At 40.6% G+C, this 16,122-nt stretch overlaps 1 long non-coding RNA gene across 2 annotated transcripts; it reads right to left on the bottom strand.

Moving 5' to 3' along the window:
• Positions 1-4,364: 4,364 nt before the first annotated feature.
• On the bottom strand, positions 4,365-12,006 carry LOC108583239. 2 transcript variants are annotated; one of them, XR_002518898.2, is made up of 4 exons: positions 11,918-12,006; positions 8,680-8,735; positions 7,571-7,679; positions 4,365-4,786 (listed from the first exon to the last, which is right to left on the bottom strand). It is a non-coding gene; the product is annotated as an uncharacterized LOC108583239 (long non-coding RNA). The 2 variants fall into 2 exon arrangements; XR_004180370.1 differs by lacking the exon at positions 4,365-4,786 and having other exon boundaries at positions 6,538-7,679.
• Between the last annotated feature and the right edge of the window lie 4,116 nt (positions 12,007-16,122).

The following is a 16,122-nucleotide window of genomic DNA, read 5'->3' as shown; positions in this document are numbered from 1 at the left end:
CATAAGAACAAAACACAGAATTGAAGCATCATGAGTCCTATAGATACTGGAATGGATGAGCAAATTGGGTAGCCCAAGCCTCAGACACCAGCATGTGTGAAACAACTGGGGCAAAAACTAAGGAGACACCTACCCATTATTTCCTTCCATAGAAAGTGCAAAAGAGGCAAACTTAAGCAAAACACTGCTTGGTGATAAAAAATAATGGTATAGCCATAAAGAATATCCACAAAATTACGGGCAGTGGTCACCTCTGGGGACAAGAGGGAAACAAAGTCAAAGTGAAGCAGCACTGGGAGATATGACATGCCCAGGGTCTGTTCATTCTGAGTGCCCAGTATATAGAATTTTACAGTTATGATTAAACATAAAACATCCTATGCATTCTGTAATAAGTATGCTGTATTTCACTACGAAAATATAATTCAGCTGGGTGTGGTGGCTCACACCTGTAATCCCAGTACTTTGGGAGGCCAAAGCAGGAGGATCATTTGAGGCCAGGAGTTCAAGACCAGTCTGGGCAACATAGTGAGACCCCCATCTCTACCAAAAAAAATAAAGTAATTCTTTAAGCATGAAAAACAACTTTCAAATATTTATTTTGCTATGTTTTCTAACTACCTTCCCAGTTCTCATTGTTCACTGCCTTAGTTCAGGACACATTTATAAGTCTTTTAGACTGTACCAATTGCTATTCACCTTGATTTCAGCAAGAAATGACTAGTAAAAGAGTGAGAACATACTCATGTTTAATAGAGAACTGGCTACATAAACCTCCATCTTTTAAAAAAATGTATTTATTTAAAAAATTTTTGTGGGGAGACAGGGTCTCACTCTGTTGCCCACGCTGGAAGTATAGTGGCACACAGTTCACTGCAGCCTTGAAATCCTGGGTTCAAGTGATCTTTCCACCTCAGCCTCCCAGGTCGCTGGGACTGCAGGCATGTGAGCCACCACAACTGGCTCAACTTCTATCATCTTGTGAACCTTTATAAAAATTAGGGAAGGCACCAGTGGATATGAAAAAAGCTGCAGGATTTATTTTCAAATGAACAAAAAAGCAAAGTGTGTAAACCATGTTGCCTTTTACAGTGAGGAAAGAAAAATATGTAGTTTAAATTACTTTTTATGTAAATGCTGAACAAAGTAATAAAATTGTTACCTTTGGGAACCTGAGGCCACTAGGCAGGAATGCTAGAGGACATGCTAAGAGTGAGCCTTCAGGTAGACTAAATCTCAGGCTGGGTTTTGGGTGGGTGGGTGTGTGTGTGTTTACACACAGGGTTTTTTGTTTTGTTTTTGTTTTTCTGTAGAGACAAGGTCTTGCCATGTTTCCCAGGTTGGTCTTGAACTGGCCTCAAGTGATCCTTTGGCCTGAGCCTCCCAAATAGATATGAGTCACTGTGCCCAGCCTCAGGCTGAATTTTTGAATCTTAACATTGACTATAAACAATGATTAAGAAAATTTGCATTAACTATATTTTAATAGTTCATAAATCAGATGACTAATTTTTAACAGGAAACCAGTTCTCTGTGTTATAGTCCTCTAAAGAAGTTTTATGAAATGAGCAGTATGTTTTTGCAAACCATAAGAAATCGTTAGGCACATAAAGATGGGAGCAATGGACACTGGGGACTGCTGGAAGGGGGAGGGATGGTGGAGAGTGAGGGCTGAGGGACTGCCTGTTGGGTGCTGTGCTCACTGCCAGGATGACAGGCTCATCCATAGCCCAAACCTCAGTGTCACAGTGTTCCCATGTGACAGACCTGCACATGTACCCACTGAATCTAAAATAAAAGTTGAAATTATTAAGAAGGTAAATAAATAGAAATGTATATTTTTTGTGATATGATTCCTGATGTTCGTGAGATGTGGGTTTGTGTATTCTATCCTAGGAATCTTTAAAAAATAAACGTTAACAAAACTTTTTTTTATCACTTGAGCTCAGTAGTTTGAGACCAGCCAGGGCAACATAGCAAAACCCCATCTCTACAAAAATTTTAAAAATTAGCCAGGCGTGGTGGCATGTGCCTGTAGTCCCAGCTACTTGGGAGGCTGAGGTGGGTAGACGGCTTAGAGCCTGTGAGGCAGAGGTTGCAGTGAGCTGAGATCATGCTACTGCACTCCAGCTTGGGCAACAGAGTGAGACATGTCTCAAAAAAAAAAAAAAAAAAAAAAAAAGAAAAAATTAATTTTAAACATGTGGTTCTTAAATAAAATTGTAAGTGATATTACAGGCTGTACTGCCATCACATCAAACTGCAGGGCATTTTTTGATATGGACAGAATCTTAAGGCATTAGGATGGCGTAACAGTATGAGGAGCTTCACTAACCCACTCCCCAGAGAAACTTGTGACAGTTACTTTAAAACAACCATTTAAAGCCCCTGGAAGTCATTCTAAAGGCAGACAGCCAGTGAGGAAAACTATTCAAGAGAATCTATGAAAATTCTTTGAGAAATATGAATCTATGGTATTTAAACCCTTACTGTTTTCTGATCCTGCACCCCACATCCTCACCCCAGTGAGGTGAACACTCCATTCTAGACTGTGTAGCCAAGGATACAAGGTTCTCTGTTTCCCCAGTGTAAGAGTTAAAGAGGAAAGAGGCTGGGCGTGGTGGCTCACACCTGTAATCCTAGCACTTTGGGAGGATGAGGCAGGCGGACTGCCTGAGCTCAGGAGATTGAGACCAGCCTGGGCAACACGGTGATACCCTGTTTCTACAAAAATACAAAAAATTAGCCAGGCATGGCAGTGTGTGCCTGTAATCCCAGCTACTCAGAAAGCTGAGACAGGAGAATCACTTGAACCCGGGAGGTGGAGGTTGCAGTGAGCTGAGATCGCACCACTGCACTCCAGCTTGGGCAACAAAGTGAGACTCTGTCTTTAAAAAAACAAAAAAGGAGGAAAGAAACACCAAACACTGCTTGATAGTCAAAGACAGGTTTATTATAGAAAAGACCTGAGAGAGGCTTCTGGCTGATTTCAGTCAGGAGCACTTTTCCTAGCAGACTAAGAGCATATATTGGTTTTAGGGTGAGGGAGCTTATTACAAGCTTAGAATGTTTCTGTGTGAGGGAGAAGTTTATGGTGGGGTTGGAATGTTCTGGGCAGAGGGGCGGTTATCTTGGGGGTGACATCTTTCTGGCAGGACAGGGGTTATCCCGAGGTTGCATGTCTCTGTGGGAGGTGTCTGGAATGTTTTTGGTTGGAGACGTTATGTGTGGTTTATGGTCATGCTGACCTTAGCCATTAGGCTGATGCCCTTTGGATTTAGGCAGTTTTTGATTAAGGTGAATTTTAAAATGAGGTGCTTATCCATGATGGTGATGCTCCTGCCATCAATCCAGACCTTATAGTTATAAAAAGGATGAGGGGCGGCATGTTCTTTCTGGCTACTTCCTGCTGATGAGGGGACGGAGAATTCCCTGGTTTTGGGTTGACTATAGGAGCAGTGCTGTCTGTAGATGTTTTTGGATAGTTGTCTGTGAAATGGCCATGATCCTGTCAGTTTAAAAAATCTTTGAAAAAGGTTAATTAGGCAGGGTAAGAACAGTAGTCCCATAATTAGGCATATTATTAGGAGAGGGCCCAGGAATGGGATGACCCATGCTATGATTTTGTTCCCAAACAAATAAGAATCTATTTGCTTGTTTTGGTACTCCTTAGCTTTTTCTGTAACTTTTTTTTATAGCGCTTTTTACTAGGTCCGATTGGCTGATATAGAAACAACATTCCTTACCTAATGAGAGCAGAGGTGCTGGTTTGGAAAGGCCCATGTGTTATTTTCTGCTAGTAACCATTATTCCTGCTATGAGGATAATAATTAAGCAAAATGCTATAGTAATTGAGATTCTATGTCTGATATTTTACCCTGAGGGTGCTATAGTATATAGTCCTACTGCAAATAGTAGAGTGAGTAAAGCAATTCCCACAAGGGTGGCATAGTAAATAATTTTCATTAAAAAGTTAATATTTGACTTAAAAACAGAGGTAGGAATGATAAAAGTATTTGATGAGGTAGGGGTGAGACTGAATAGGATGAGTAATTCTCAGTTGGTTACTTATTTTTTAATGATTTTTAGCTTAAGATTTCCTATTTATTTCCTCCTGTGAGAGTCAGGGGGCTTAGAGGCAGAGCCTGCTGAAACATCAAGTTTTCAGTTTATAGGGCTTTTAGAAAGCACAGCTATTTTGGAAACTTGTAGCCAGAAAAATTAGAATTTAATTTAAATAGAAAATAGCAAGATTTGAAAAACATTGGGCAACACTAGAATTTAACAACAGGTGTGCTATCGTTTTTGAAGCATAATTTTCTCTCTCAAGTTTACTATTTTCATTAAAAGACAAATCATGCTAGTAGGACTGAGTTTCTTTATTATACTTGGCTTAGTTATTTGCATACAGTGGAGCAAGAATAATTATTTGTTACATAGGCCCTTTAAATTGGCTTTGATGGAACTTTGTTTCGTAGAAGGAATCTGAGATAAGACCTTTTTAAAGGCAAGCCCAGCCATGGATTTGTACCATTGAATACCTATGAGTTGGGTGAATTCCTCTCCTCTTGAGGTTCCAAGATAACTTGGGACTCCTGGCCTGTCAAAATGTGACATTCTTTACTTACCACAGATCAGAAACCCTGTACAGGGACTGTGTACACAAAATCTGAGGCCAGCTTTCCAAGGGCTTTATTGGCTCCATAAGTCAAATTTGATTGCTTGAAGGAAGGCACACCATTCCAGGCAAAGCCTTGGTAAAATAACCAGTTTTTCCAATTGTGTCCTGTTACAAAAGAAAACAGATTCTTGGTTGCACTTATGCAAATAACTATACTACCATAACTTACGAATACTTACAGATAGTTCCCAAATTCTGGAGAAAATCAGGTAGAGAGAAACAAGTATGCTCCAAATTTTGTTCATGGAAGCATACTAAATTGTTAAAAGCTGTCAATAGCTCAAAAGAAAATATTCTTGGACTTTGAAAAGCAAAACAAAGGATTAGCAATATTTTAAGCAATACGTTAAAAAGATCACTCCAGGCTGGGTGTGGTGGCTCATGCCTGTAATCCCTGTACAGGCTCATGCCTGTAAACTCCCAGCACTTTGGGAGACCGAGGTGGGTGGATCACCTGAGGTCAGGAGTTCAAGACCAGCTGGGTAACATGGTGAACCCCCATCTCTACTAAAAATACAAAAATTAGCCAGGCGTGGTGGCATGTACCTGTAATCCCAGCTACTTGGGAGGCTGAGACAGGAGAATTGCTTGAACCCAGGAGGAGGCTGCAGTGAGCCGGGATCACGCCACTGCATTCCAGCCTGGGCTACAGGACAAGACTCTGTCTTAAAAAAAAAAAAAAAAAATCACTCCAGTCTCCTACAGTTTAGTTCATGCAGTTAATTCCTGTCCTGATTGATATTAACATTTTAGTTTTTTAAGAGTTCTGAACGTTTTCCTCTAGTCTGATATAACAATTTTCAAAGTTATCAGAAACCTGCATTCAAGGGCACCTGTTAGACCTTTATAGCTGATTATAAAACCAACTTTTTAAAAAGGACCAAAACAAGACAACAATTGTTTATGGATGACAAAAAGTTTTAGGATTAGGCTGGGCGTGGTGGCTCACGCCTGTAGTCCCAGCACTTTTGGAGGCCAAGGCTGGCGGATCACCTGAGGTCAAGAGTTTCAGACCAGCCTGGCCAACATGGTGAAACTCTGTGTCTCCTAAAAATACAAAAATTAGCCAGGTGTGGTGGTGTGCACCTGTAATCCCAGCTACTCTGGAGGTTGAGGCAGGAGAATCACTTGAACCCAGGAGGCGGAGGTTGCAGTGAGCCAAGATCGTGCCATTGCACTCCAGCCTGGGCGACAAGAGTGAAAATCTGTCTCAGAAAAAAAGTTTTAGAATAGCCATAAAGACGCAATTGACAAGGATATCTGTTACCTCTGTGGCACACAATAATTTTAACATAACAATTAGAATTATTACTTATAAGGTACACTAAGGTATGTCAGAATTGTAGGAGTCTCCCTAACTTTGGAACACATACCAGTAACATTTATACAAATATAACCCAAAGAAAGCCAAACACCATTTTGTATTTGACAATGCTTCCTGTATGATTTTATACCAAAATACACCAAATTTTACCTTTATATTAGTGCACTATTAATATTAAACTCCATTTTTAATAAAACCTTGTAGATGCATTTACTCAATTTTAATGTTTGACCATAAGGTAAGATTTTTATAGACCTTTTTTAACCCTTTATATTTTGTTAAAGAGCAGGTTAGTGCTTTAAGATAAACCCATTGTGCTTTTATTTTAATGCTCAATTTACAGAAAAACTGGATGCTACCCCTTCAACTTTAGCCAATATGTTTACACAGAATTTCCTTTACAATTAAACCTTCCAAAACTTGCTTAAACCTTCAAAACAATTCTTTAACTTTTTAATGTAGATAAAAATCCACAATCTCATGCCTTCTTATAATCTTTTTACTAAAAGTAATTTTACTTTCCTTACACACTTTCCACATAATTAACTTTTAGCAAACTTTTGTTGAACACCTTGGTAAGTTTGGGATTTTAATTATGTACTAGGTGTAGAGCCTAGGACCTACACAGAAGTGCAGATAAAGTCTGTGTTAGTCCAGCATTAATTCTGTGTGTCCTAAGTTTTACCTAGCTGTAAAGCAGGCAAGTTGTACAGGTAAGAGTTATAGGGGGCATTTTATAAAGCAGTCAGGAGGCCTAATCACTTTTAAATTGTATATTTCTTGCATAAATTCCATTTATAAAATTTTTCTTGCCTTTCACAGACAATCTGACATGCCTCAACTTTCTGACTTGTTGGAAATAAACAACCAGTTAATTTACTTTGGACAAAAATTTACCATATAACATTTTAAAATATAAATTCCTTTAATATCAAAGATAACAGTCCTTTCCCAAAACAAACTTCCTTCACGCCTGTGGACTAGACTGCCTAAGGCCATAAGAGTAGAAGTTAGGATATTAAACGGCTTAGGATGTAGGATTTTCATTAAATGAAAATCTTAGGATGTAGCTATTTTCATTAAACAAATATTAATGTTTCATTTATTAAATTAAAGATTATTTTGTTTGGGTTGAGTCATAGTTTTGTTTTGATACCTTATAGTATTTGGCAGAGATAAAAATGAAATTGCTTGATTAATAAATGCAAACGAAAATGTATGCTGGCAACTCTTAAGACACTTCTAACTTTACTGTACCAGTAAGTTTTAAAGATTAAAATCACGTGAACTGAAAGATCCCACAGCTTTTACTTTTCCCTTAAAAATATTTAAGCACTTATTTTTTTGCCAATTAGAATTCTTTTAATAGACATTGCACACATAACACACATATAGCCACAAAGACAACCAGAAGATTTAATAGTTACAAGATTTTTTTTCTGCTCATTTCCCAATTGACTTATTGGCCTTTGGGTGGGGTCCTTTAAGAAAAGAGCTAGGAAAACAGTTTCCAGGGCCTAATAAACAAGTAGAGCTGGAAGACAAAGACTTTGAGAGGTACTTACCTTTAATTCCAGGGGTTCCGTAAAGAAAACAGATTTTCCCCAAAATGGGATTGTGGTGCCTTTTCTGTTTTCCCGAGGAGTCCCAGGCCACTAGAAGCCATTTTAGGGTCTTTTATACATGCACCAAGGGTGGCAAGACAGAGTGGAGAAAAGTAATTCAGTTAACTGGGAAAAAACCTTTTCCAGGAAAGCAAGATTTATGAAGAGAAGCCTTTTGAATGTACTCATAGCTTGGAGGAGGGAGAGACCTAGAGAGGGTTTTCATTAGGAAGAAAGATTTGTTTGTTTGTTTCTTTGTTTGAGATGGAGTCTTCCTCTGGTGCCCAGGCTGGAGTGCAGTGGCACAATCTCTGCTCACTGCAAACTCTATCTCCCGGATTCACACCATTCTCCTGCCTCAGCCTCCCGAGTAGCTGGGACTACAGGTGCCTGCCACCACGCCCGGCTAATTTTTTGTATTTTTAGTAGAGACAGGGTTTCACTATGTTAGCCACGATAGTCTCGATCTCCTGACCTCATGATTCGCCCACCTCGGCCTCCCAAAGTGCTGGGATTACAGATGGGAGCCACTGTGCCCAGCCAGGAAGAAAGATTTTATGAGAGGTGCAAGCTTGACACAGGGAGAGATAGGATTTAAGGTAGAAGCAGAGGAAAGTGTGAATACAGAGAACCTCTTGCCATTTGCTCTTCCTGGTTATAAAGTTGTTAAGGTTCCTGAGAATTTGGAAGTTAAAGGTGCCATTTCGGGTCGTCAGTTGTCATTATCTAATGTGTATTGGGGCCAGGCCATGTTACCATAAAAGACTAAGCCAAGTTTGGTGAGGTCGGGAAGGAGACAGCACAGGGGAGAGGGTGTGGGAACATGGGATTGTTTGGCACCCATGTGGACTGGCAAGAAGCCGCCGAGGGTGTCTGTTTTTGTTCTAGGCGTCCCCAGACAAAAGACAGAGACCCAGAGTCCTCTTTCTAAAGAGGATGGTCAAGCTGAGAAGAAACTGGGCATCCCCAAGATTTCCTCTGGCTTAGTCCCACTGGTCCTCTGAGGACCAAGACAGCAGACCTGACTTTTTCTGGGTACCGTGAGAAGGCCAGGGGAGGGCAGCTCTTACCAGTCAGCTGGATTAGTGTCTCATGTTGATGTTCCAGTTGGCCTCTTGGACTGCAGCTGCACAAGGGAGAGAGAGAGAAAAAAGGGAGGATGAGAGAAAAACGAACAAAGAAAAGACGGAGTGGTGGCCAGAGACCTTCAGGATCCAGGAATTAACTCAGGACGAGCTGCCATTGCCCACTGCTTCCTGGATTGCAAGAGAGCCTCTGTCCCCAGCACCCATCCTGGGTTTCGGCACCAAATATAAGAGTAAGAGGAAAGAAACACGAAATGCGGCTTGACTGTCTTAAGACAGGTTTATTTTAGAAAAAACCTGAGGGGCTTCTGGGTGATTTCTGTCAGAAGTGCTTTGTCTTACAGACTGAGTGTATATTGGTTTTAGGGTGAGGGGGCTTATTACAAGCTTGGAATGTTTCTGTGTGGGGGAGAAATTTATGGCGGGGTTGGAATGTCTCTGGGCAGAGGGGGGTTATCTTGGGGCTAGCATATCTCTGGTCAGGGAAGAGTTTGGAATGTTTCTGGTTGGAGATAGCCATTAGGCTGATGCCCTTTGGATTTAGGCAGTTTTTGATTAAGGCGACTTTTAAAATGAGATGCTTGTCTATGATGTTGATGCTTCTGCTCAGTCACCCAGCCTCTAGTCAGAAAGCTTTTTTCTAGGAAGGGCAGAACTTCAACTTTTCTCATCTTACCTCCACCTACCCATTACTGAGATTACATCCTGTGTGTGTATGTTTGAAAAGTGGGGACATGGTTTGTGAGCATGGTGCGCTCAGACTGCTAGGACACTGACCAACTTTGCCTCAGCTTGTAGAGGTGGTGGATCCATACCAGGACACAGGCCAAGAGGACATCAGGCTGCTGTCCCTCCCCACCACTGAACACTCAGTTCCCAAAAAGAGAGGATTATTCAGAAAGCAGCTTGCCAGTGTTCCTACCCAAGCTTCAGAGCCCTGTCATATTTTGCCTGGAGGTAGAAGAGAAGCAAGCTATGAAACAGCTCCTAACCTCTTCCCTAAGAATTAACTTCAATTGCAACAGATCATGAGACACTTAAGCCAAAGGGCACTCCATCCTTGATGCAGTGGAAATGGAGGTGAAAAACAATTCACAGGAAATTCGTGGATTTAATGAAGATACTGCCTGCACTGTAGGCCAGCTAATTTGTGGAGAAAACCAGGAAAAAACACTGTTAGGGAGGAGTCCGTGAGGCATATAAACAAACAACTATTAAATGCTGATCTCAGACAGTATTCTTAGAAAGGAGAGAAAACATACTTGGATTTACAGGGCAAATTTGTCCCTGGACTTTTTTGAGAACAATAGAGCCATCAACCAGCAGTTAGTACAGTTTAACATCTGAGGGCTGTCCAAGAGAAGAAGAGATTCCCACCATACCATTGTCATCCCAGGATGACTGCAGGCAGAAACAAAGCTGAGCCACTTCCCCTTCCCTCAAGAGCAATATCAGAGGCTTAAAGTTATGAGGAAGAAATTGACAGAGCAGGAACAGTGCCATCGTGGGCAAGCACCTCATTTTAAAATTCACCTTAATCGAAAGCTGCCTAAATCCAAAGGGTATCAGCTTAATGGCTAAGGTCAGCATGACCATAAACCACAAATAAAATCTCTGACCAAATACATTCCAGACTCCTCCCTGACCAGAGACATGCACCAAGATAACCCCTACTCTGGCTGGGAAGATGCCAGCCCCGAGAAACCCCCCTCCGGCCAGAAAGATGTCTGCCCCCAAATAACCTCCCCTCCGCCCAGAGACATTCCAAGCTTGTAATAAGCCCCCTCACCCTAAAACCAATATGTACTCTTAGTCTGTAAGAAAAAGTGCTTCTGACCAAAATTGGCCAGAAGCCCCTCTCAGGTTATTTCTAAAATAAACCTATCTTTAACCATCAAGCTGTGTTTCTTTCCTCTTTAACTATTACAGAAATAGACTTCACCAAAATAGTCCAGTCGGTCACTAAACAAAATAAAGCAAATAACAATAACAAGGCCTGGAGAAATTGAACGTACTCTGAGAAGGTTCAGTATGTTATCAAAAATGTCCAATTTGCAACAAGTACAGCCCATACATCAGAAAAAAAAAAAAAGGAAAAAAGAAAGAAAAGAAAAGCTGACAATAGAAACTGCCTGTGAGAACAGATAGCAGATTTAATAGAAAAATACTTCAAAGTGTACATTATAAATATGGTCACAGAACCAAAGAAGAGCATGACTTAAACACATTGAGATTTGGAATCTAGCTGAAGGTTTCTCCACAACAACTACCCTACTTTCACAATTTTTCTAATGTAATGACTTCTGTAAAAAATGACAAACCTGGCCAGGTGCAGTGGCTCACACCTGTAATCCCAGCACTTTGGGAGGCCGAGGTGGGTGGATCATGAGGTCAGGAGTTTGAGACCAGCCTGACCAACATGGTAAAACCCTGTCTCTACTAAAAATACAAAAATTAGCCGGGCGTGGTGGTGCATGCCTGTAATCCCAGCTACTTAGGAGGCTGAGGCAGGAGAATCGCTTGAACCCAGGAGGCGGAGGTTGCAGTGAGCTGAGATGGCGCCACTGCACTCCAGCCTGGGTGACAGAGTGAGACTCGGTCTTAAAAAAAAAAAAAAATGACAAGCCCATTATTAGTGGTTCATTAATTAGACTTATATTCATTAATAGGTTTTGAACATACATTGCTACCAGTATCACAGAAGGTGCAGGTTTTCTGCCATGTATGAATTGTTTGAAAGTAAATGCACTGATTACTCTGCAACAAGGCTCCCCCATAGCTATTATAAAAATAATAATATCCATGTATGAAGTTTCTTAGTTCTGTTTCCAAGTGTTTTATAAATACTTCAACATCTATGTTACATTAAGTATATATTTTTGTTGAAAATTTTGTTTTAAAAACTGGTAACATGCAAAGATCCCCTCAAGGGACTTTTTTTTTCCTCTTTTGAGTGCAAATCACCTTAGATTTCTCCCAGAGTTTTTCTGTTGATCTTTAATGTTCTGGTTTTCCCATTTGTTTCCTAAAATGTAGACCAAGAAAACTCATTATCATTTAGAAAGTATGGAAGAATTACTGGATTGTAGGTTCACTGTGCACTGTAGCCATGCTTGATCAATTCAACAAAATACCCCTTTCCACATTCCAAATTTTGGAATAGCACTGATGGCCAAGAAGCACTTGTTCTCTAATTGACTAAAGGAAAAAATATTATCCTCACCTATAGAAGACAGGTGCTGATGGCTTCCCTCATCACATCTCTACAGATTCTTCATGGAAAAATCCAGCAAAGCCCACTCCTCCTGGATGAAGTTCACAGCCACATCTTCAAAGAGCCGTGACATATCCCAGATATGTGTAGAGGAGGACAGGTGAGACGGACAGCACTGGGGATCTAGACTCAGTTCATGAGAGTTCACACTGAAGCGGTGTCACTGTCTCACGGCCATGGAAAACTAGGGCATGGACCACACGAAGAGTGAGGTTCTGAGCAGAAGTTTAATAGGTGAAAGAGATGAGCTCTCTCTGCTGCAGAGAGAAGGGTCCCAGAGAAGTGGGTTACTGCTTCCACAGTGAAATGCAGACAGTTTTATAGATGAGCTTGAGGAGGCAGTGTCTGATTTACATAGGGCACAAAAGATTGGTTGGGGCCAGGTGTGGTGGCTCATGCCTGTAATCCCAGCACTTTGGGAAGCCAAGGCAGGCGGATCACGAAGTCAGGAGATCAAGACCATCCTGGCTAGCACAATGAAACCCTGTCTCTACTAAAACTACAAAAAATTAGCCGGGCATGGTGGCAGGTGCCTGTAGTCCCAGCTGCTCCAGAGGCTGAGGCAGGAGAATGGCGTGAACCCAGGAGGTGGAGCTTGCAGTGAGCCGGCATCCTGCCACTGCACTCCAGCCTGGCAACACAGCAAGACTCCATCTCAAAAAAAATAAATAAATAAAAATAAGAATAAAAATTAAAAAAAGAGTAAGCAATGAAGGAACAGAGTGATAAATTTAAATAAATTAAAAGTAGGAAGGTAAAAGACTAACAACAAAGTAGGAGAAAAATACCTGCAGTACATGCAATATAAAAGGATTAATTTGTAGAGTAAAAACAAACACAAGATTAAAACATGGGAAAATAAAGAAAATACTTATCTGAAAATGAAAGACCATGTATGAAAAAATAGCCATTTCCACAGTAATGAGGAAATAGCCAAATAAAATGTCAACTAGATGACATTTCTCATTGATTAGAAGGATGAAAATTAGTCAATTTGAGAATCCTAGTGGCAATGACATAGAAAATAAATAGGTATGCATGAATGAAGGAGTGGGGGTCAATAGATACATTCCATTGCTATTTCATGTAATTTGAACTTTACCATAATCTACAGCCCAGTAATTTTTCTCTAGGTAGTTTATTGTGCATTTGTGCTTAAAGACTATCGGAGCAATATTTTTCCCAAGAGCAAACAAAAACCCTGAAGAAGCTCAAGCACCGTAACTATTGGAATGGATGAGGGAATTGGATGGCACACAGCCTTAAACACTAGCATGTATGAAATGTACTGAGGCAAGGAAAACAGCAATAAGCCTTTTCATTTTAATGAAATAAGGCCCATCCATCCATCAAGCAATAATCTCTCTAGCTATCAATTTATTATTTATTTTTATTTATTATTCATTTGTTTGGAGATGAGGTCGGCTGTGCTTCTCAGGCTGGTCTAAAACTCCTAGCCTCAAGTGATCCTCCTGCCCCTGCCTTCCGAAGCACCCTGCCACTATTTTGCAATATGCCCAGAGAATTCTATTCTTAACAAGACCTACCTTCAAAAGAAACTATTTCTCAAAAACCGAATTGAGATTTTACCACAGGCAAACCTCTTGGGGTAAAGGAAATACCTAATTCCATCCCCCTCTTTTTTGCCTCAACTAAGCAGAAGTGAGGGAGAAATACTTTAAAGCGTCACAACACAGGGACACAGGCTTCCTACAAATGAGGTCAAATCATAGGTCCATGAAATGCTTCCCATAGTCCCACACCTGATCACCACATCCATAGCAGCAGAATATATACCATAATAACAGCAGAACACAACGAAAAAACTATGCCTCAGACCTTTTACTTAAAGAAGTCTAAGGGTACAGAAATAAGTTGGGTAACACTGATGAAGTGGACAGATGTCTACAAACACAATGTACATAGACTGTCATGAAGAAACAGAAAATCTGAACAGATCTTCAGTTCTAGGAGACTGTTGTAGTAATAAACAAAAACAAAACAAAAACCAGTAAAAACCTAAGACCAAAGAGTTTTACTGCTAAGATCTACCAAACATTTAAAATATTAATACCCATCTTCCCCAAACTTAAAAAAACTAAGAGAACACTTCCAAACTCATTTTATGAGGCCCAAATTACACTAACACCAAAGAAAAGACACTACAGGAATGAAAGCTACAGATAAGTGTCCTTTGTGAATATGATACAAAAATTCTCAAATACTAGCAAACCATATTCAGCAGCATATTAAAAGATTACACACCATGACCAAGTGAGATTTATCTCTAAAATGCAAGGATGGTTCAACACATAAAAATAGTGGCCAGGCACGGTGGCTCACACCTGTAATCCCAGCACTTTGGGAGGCTGAGGCCGGTGGATCACAAGGTCAGGAGATTGAGACCATCCTGGCTAACACAGTGAAACCCCGTCTCTACTAAAAATACAAAAAATTAGCCGAGTGTGGTGGTGGGCACCTGTAGTCCCAGCTACTTGGGAGGATGAGGCAAGAGAATAGCATGAACCCGGGAGGTGGAGCTTGCAGTGAGCTGAGATCACGCCACTGCACTCCAGCCCAGACAGAGCAAAACTCTGTCTCAAAAAAAAAAAAAGTAATACAGCACAACCATCTCAATGTAGATGTAGAAAAAGCATTTGACAAAATACAAAACCCATTCATGATAAAAACACAGAACTTGAGCTAGAAAGAAACTACCTTGATATAATACAAGCCATACATTAAAAAGCCACAGAAACATTATAGTCAGTGGTGAAATACAAAAAACTTTTTCACTAAGATCAAGAACAAAACAGGATACCTGCTTTCACCACTTGCCTCAATGCACTATTGGAAGTCCTACACAGAATGATTAAGCAAGAAAAAGAAATGCATCCAAACCGAAAAGGAAAAAATAAAATTATCTCTGTCCACAGATGAAACAAATCTTATAGGTAGAAAATCCTAAAGATTGTGCATATGCACACACACATAGAACACCCCAAAATGGTTGGAACTAACAAATTCCGCAAAGTTGCAGGATACCAAATCAACATGAAAAAGTCAGTTTCAACTGGGTGTGGTGGCATGAGCCTGTAGTCCAAGCTGCTTTGCAGACTAAGTCAGGAGGATCGCTTGAGCCCAGGAGTTCAAGGCTGTAGTACACTATAATTGCTCCTGTGAATAGCCACTGCACTCCAGCCTGGACAACATAGTGAGACCCCATCCCTTAAAGAAAAATCATTTATACATACTTCTCATTTATACATACTAACAACATATAATCTGAGAAGGAAATTAGGAAACAATACCATGAACAATAACAAAGGCAGCAAAAGACTTGTACACTGAAAACTATAAAATGTTGCTGAAAGAAATTAAAGATATAAATGAATAGAAAGACATTCATAGATTTTAAGATTTAATATTAAGATATCAATACTACTGAAGATAGTCTAGAAAGTCAATGCAATTCCTATCCAAATACCAATGACCTTTTTTTTTTTTTTTTTTGGAGAGACAGTCTCACTCCACTCTATCCCCCAGGTTGGAGTGCAGTGGCGTGATCTCAGCTCACTGCAATTTCCACCTCCTGGGTTCAAGCAATTCTCAAGTCTCAGCCTCCCAAGTATCTGGGACTACAGGTGCATGCCACCATGCCCGGCTTTTTTATTTTAGTAGAGATGAGGTTTCACCATATTGGCCAGGCTGGTCTTGAACTCCTGACCTCAGATGATTCACCTGCCTTGGCCTCCCAAAGTGCTGGGATTACAGGTGTGAGCCACCGTGCCTGGCACCAATGAATTTTTTAAAAAAACAAATAGAAATGCCCATCCTAAAATTCATAGGGAATCTCTAGGAACCCCAAATAGACAAAACAATTGATGAAGAAGAACAAGCCAGGTGCAGTGGCTCATGCCTGTAATCCCAGCACTTTGGGAGGCCAAGGCAGACAGATCACTTGAGGTCAGGAGTTTGAGACCAGCCTGGTCAACATGGTGAAACTCTGTCTCTACTAAAAACATTTTTAAAAATTAGCTGAGCCGGGTGCGGTGGCTCATGCCTGTAATCCCAGCACTTTGGGAGGCCGAGGTGGGCAGATCATGAGGTCAAGAGATTGAGACTATCCTGGCCGACATGGTGAAACCCCGTCT

Source organism: Papio anubis, chromosome 20 (genome assembly GCF_008728515.1).
Source record: "Papio anubis isolate 15944 chromosome 20, Panubis1.0, whole genome shotgun sequence".
Classification (NCBI taxonomy): Eukaryota; Metazoa; Chordata; class Mammalia; order Primates; family Cercopithecidae; genus Papio; species Papio anubis.
Note: the sequence above shows the minus strand (reverse complement) of the source record. Positions and strands in the feature narration are given on the sequence as shown.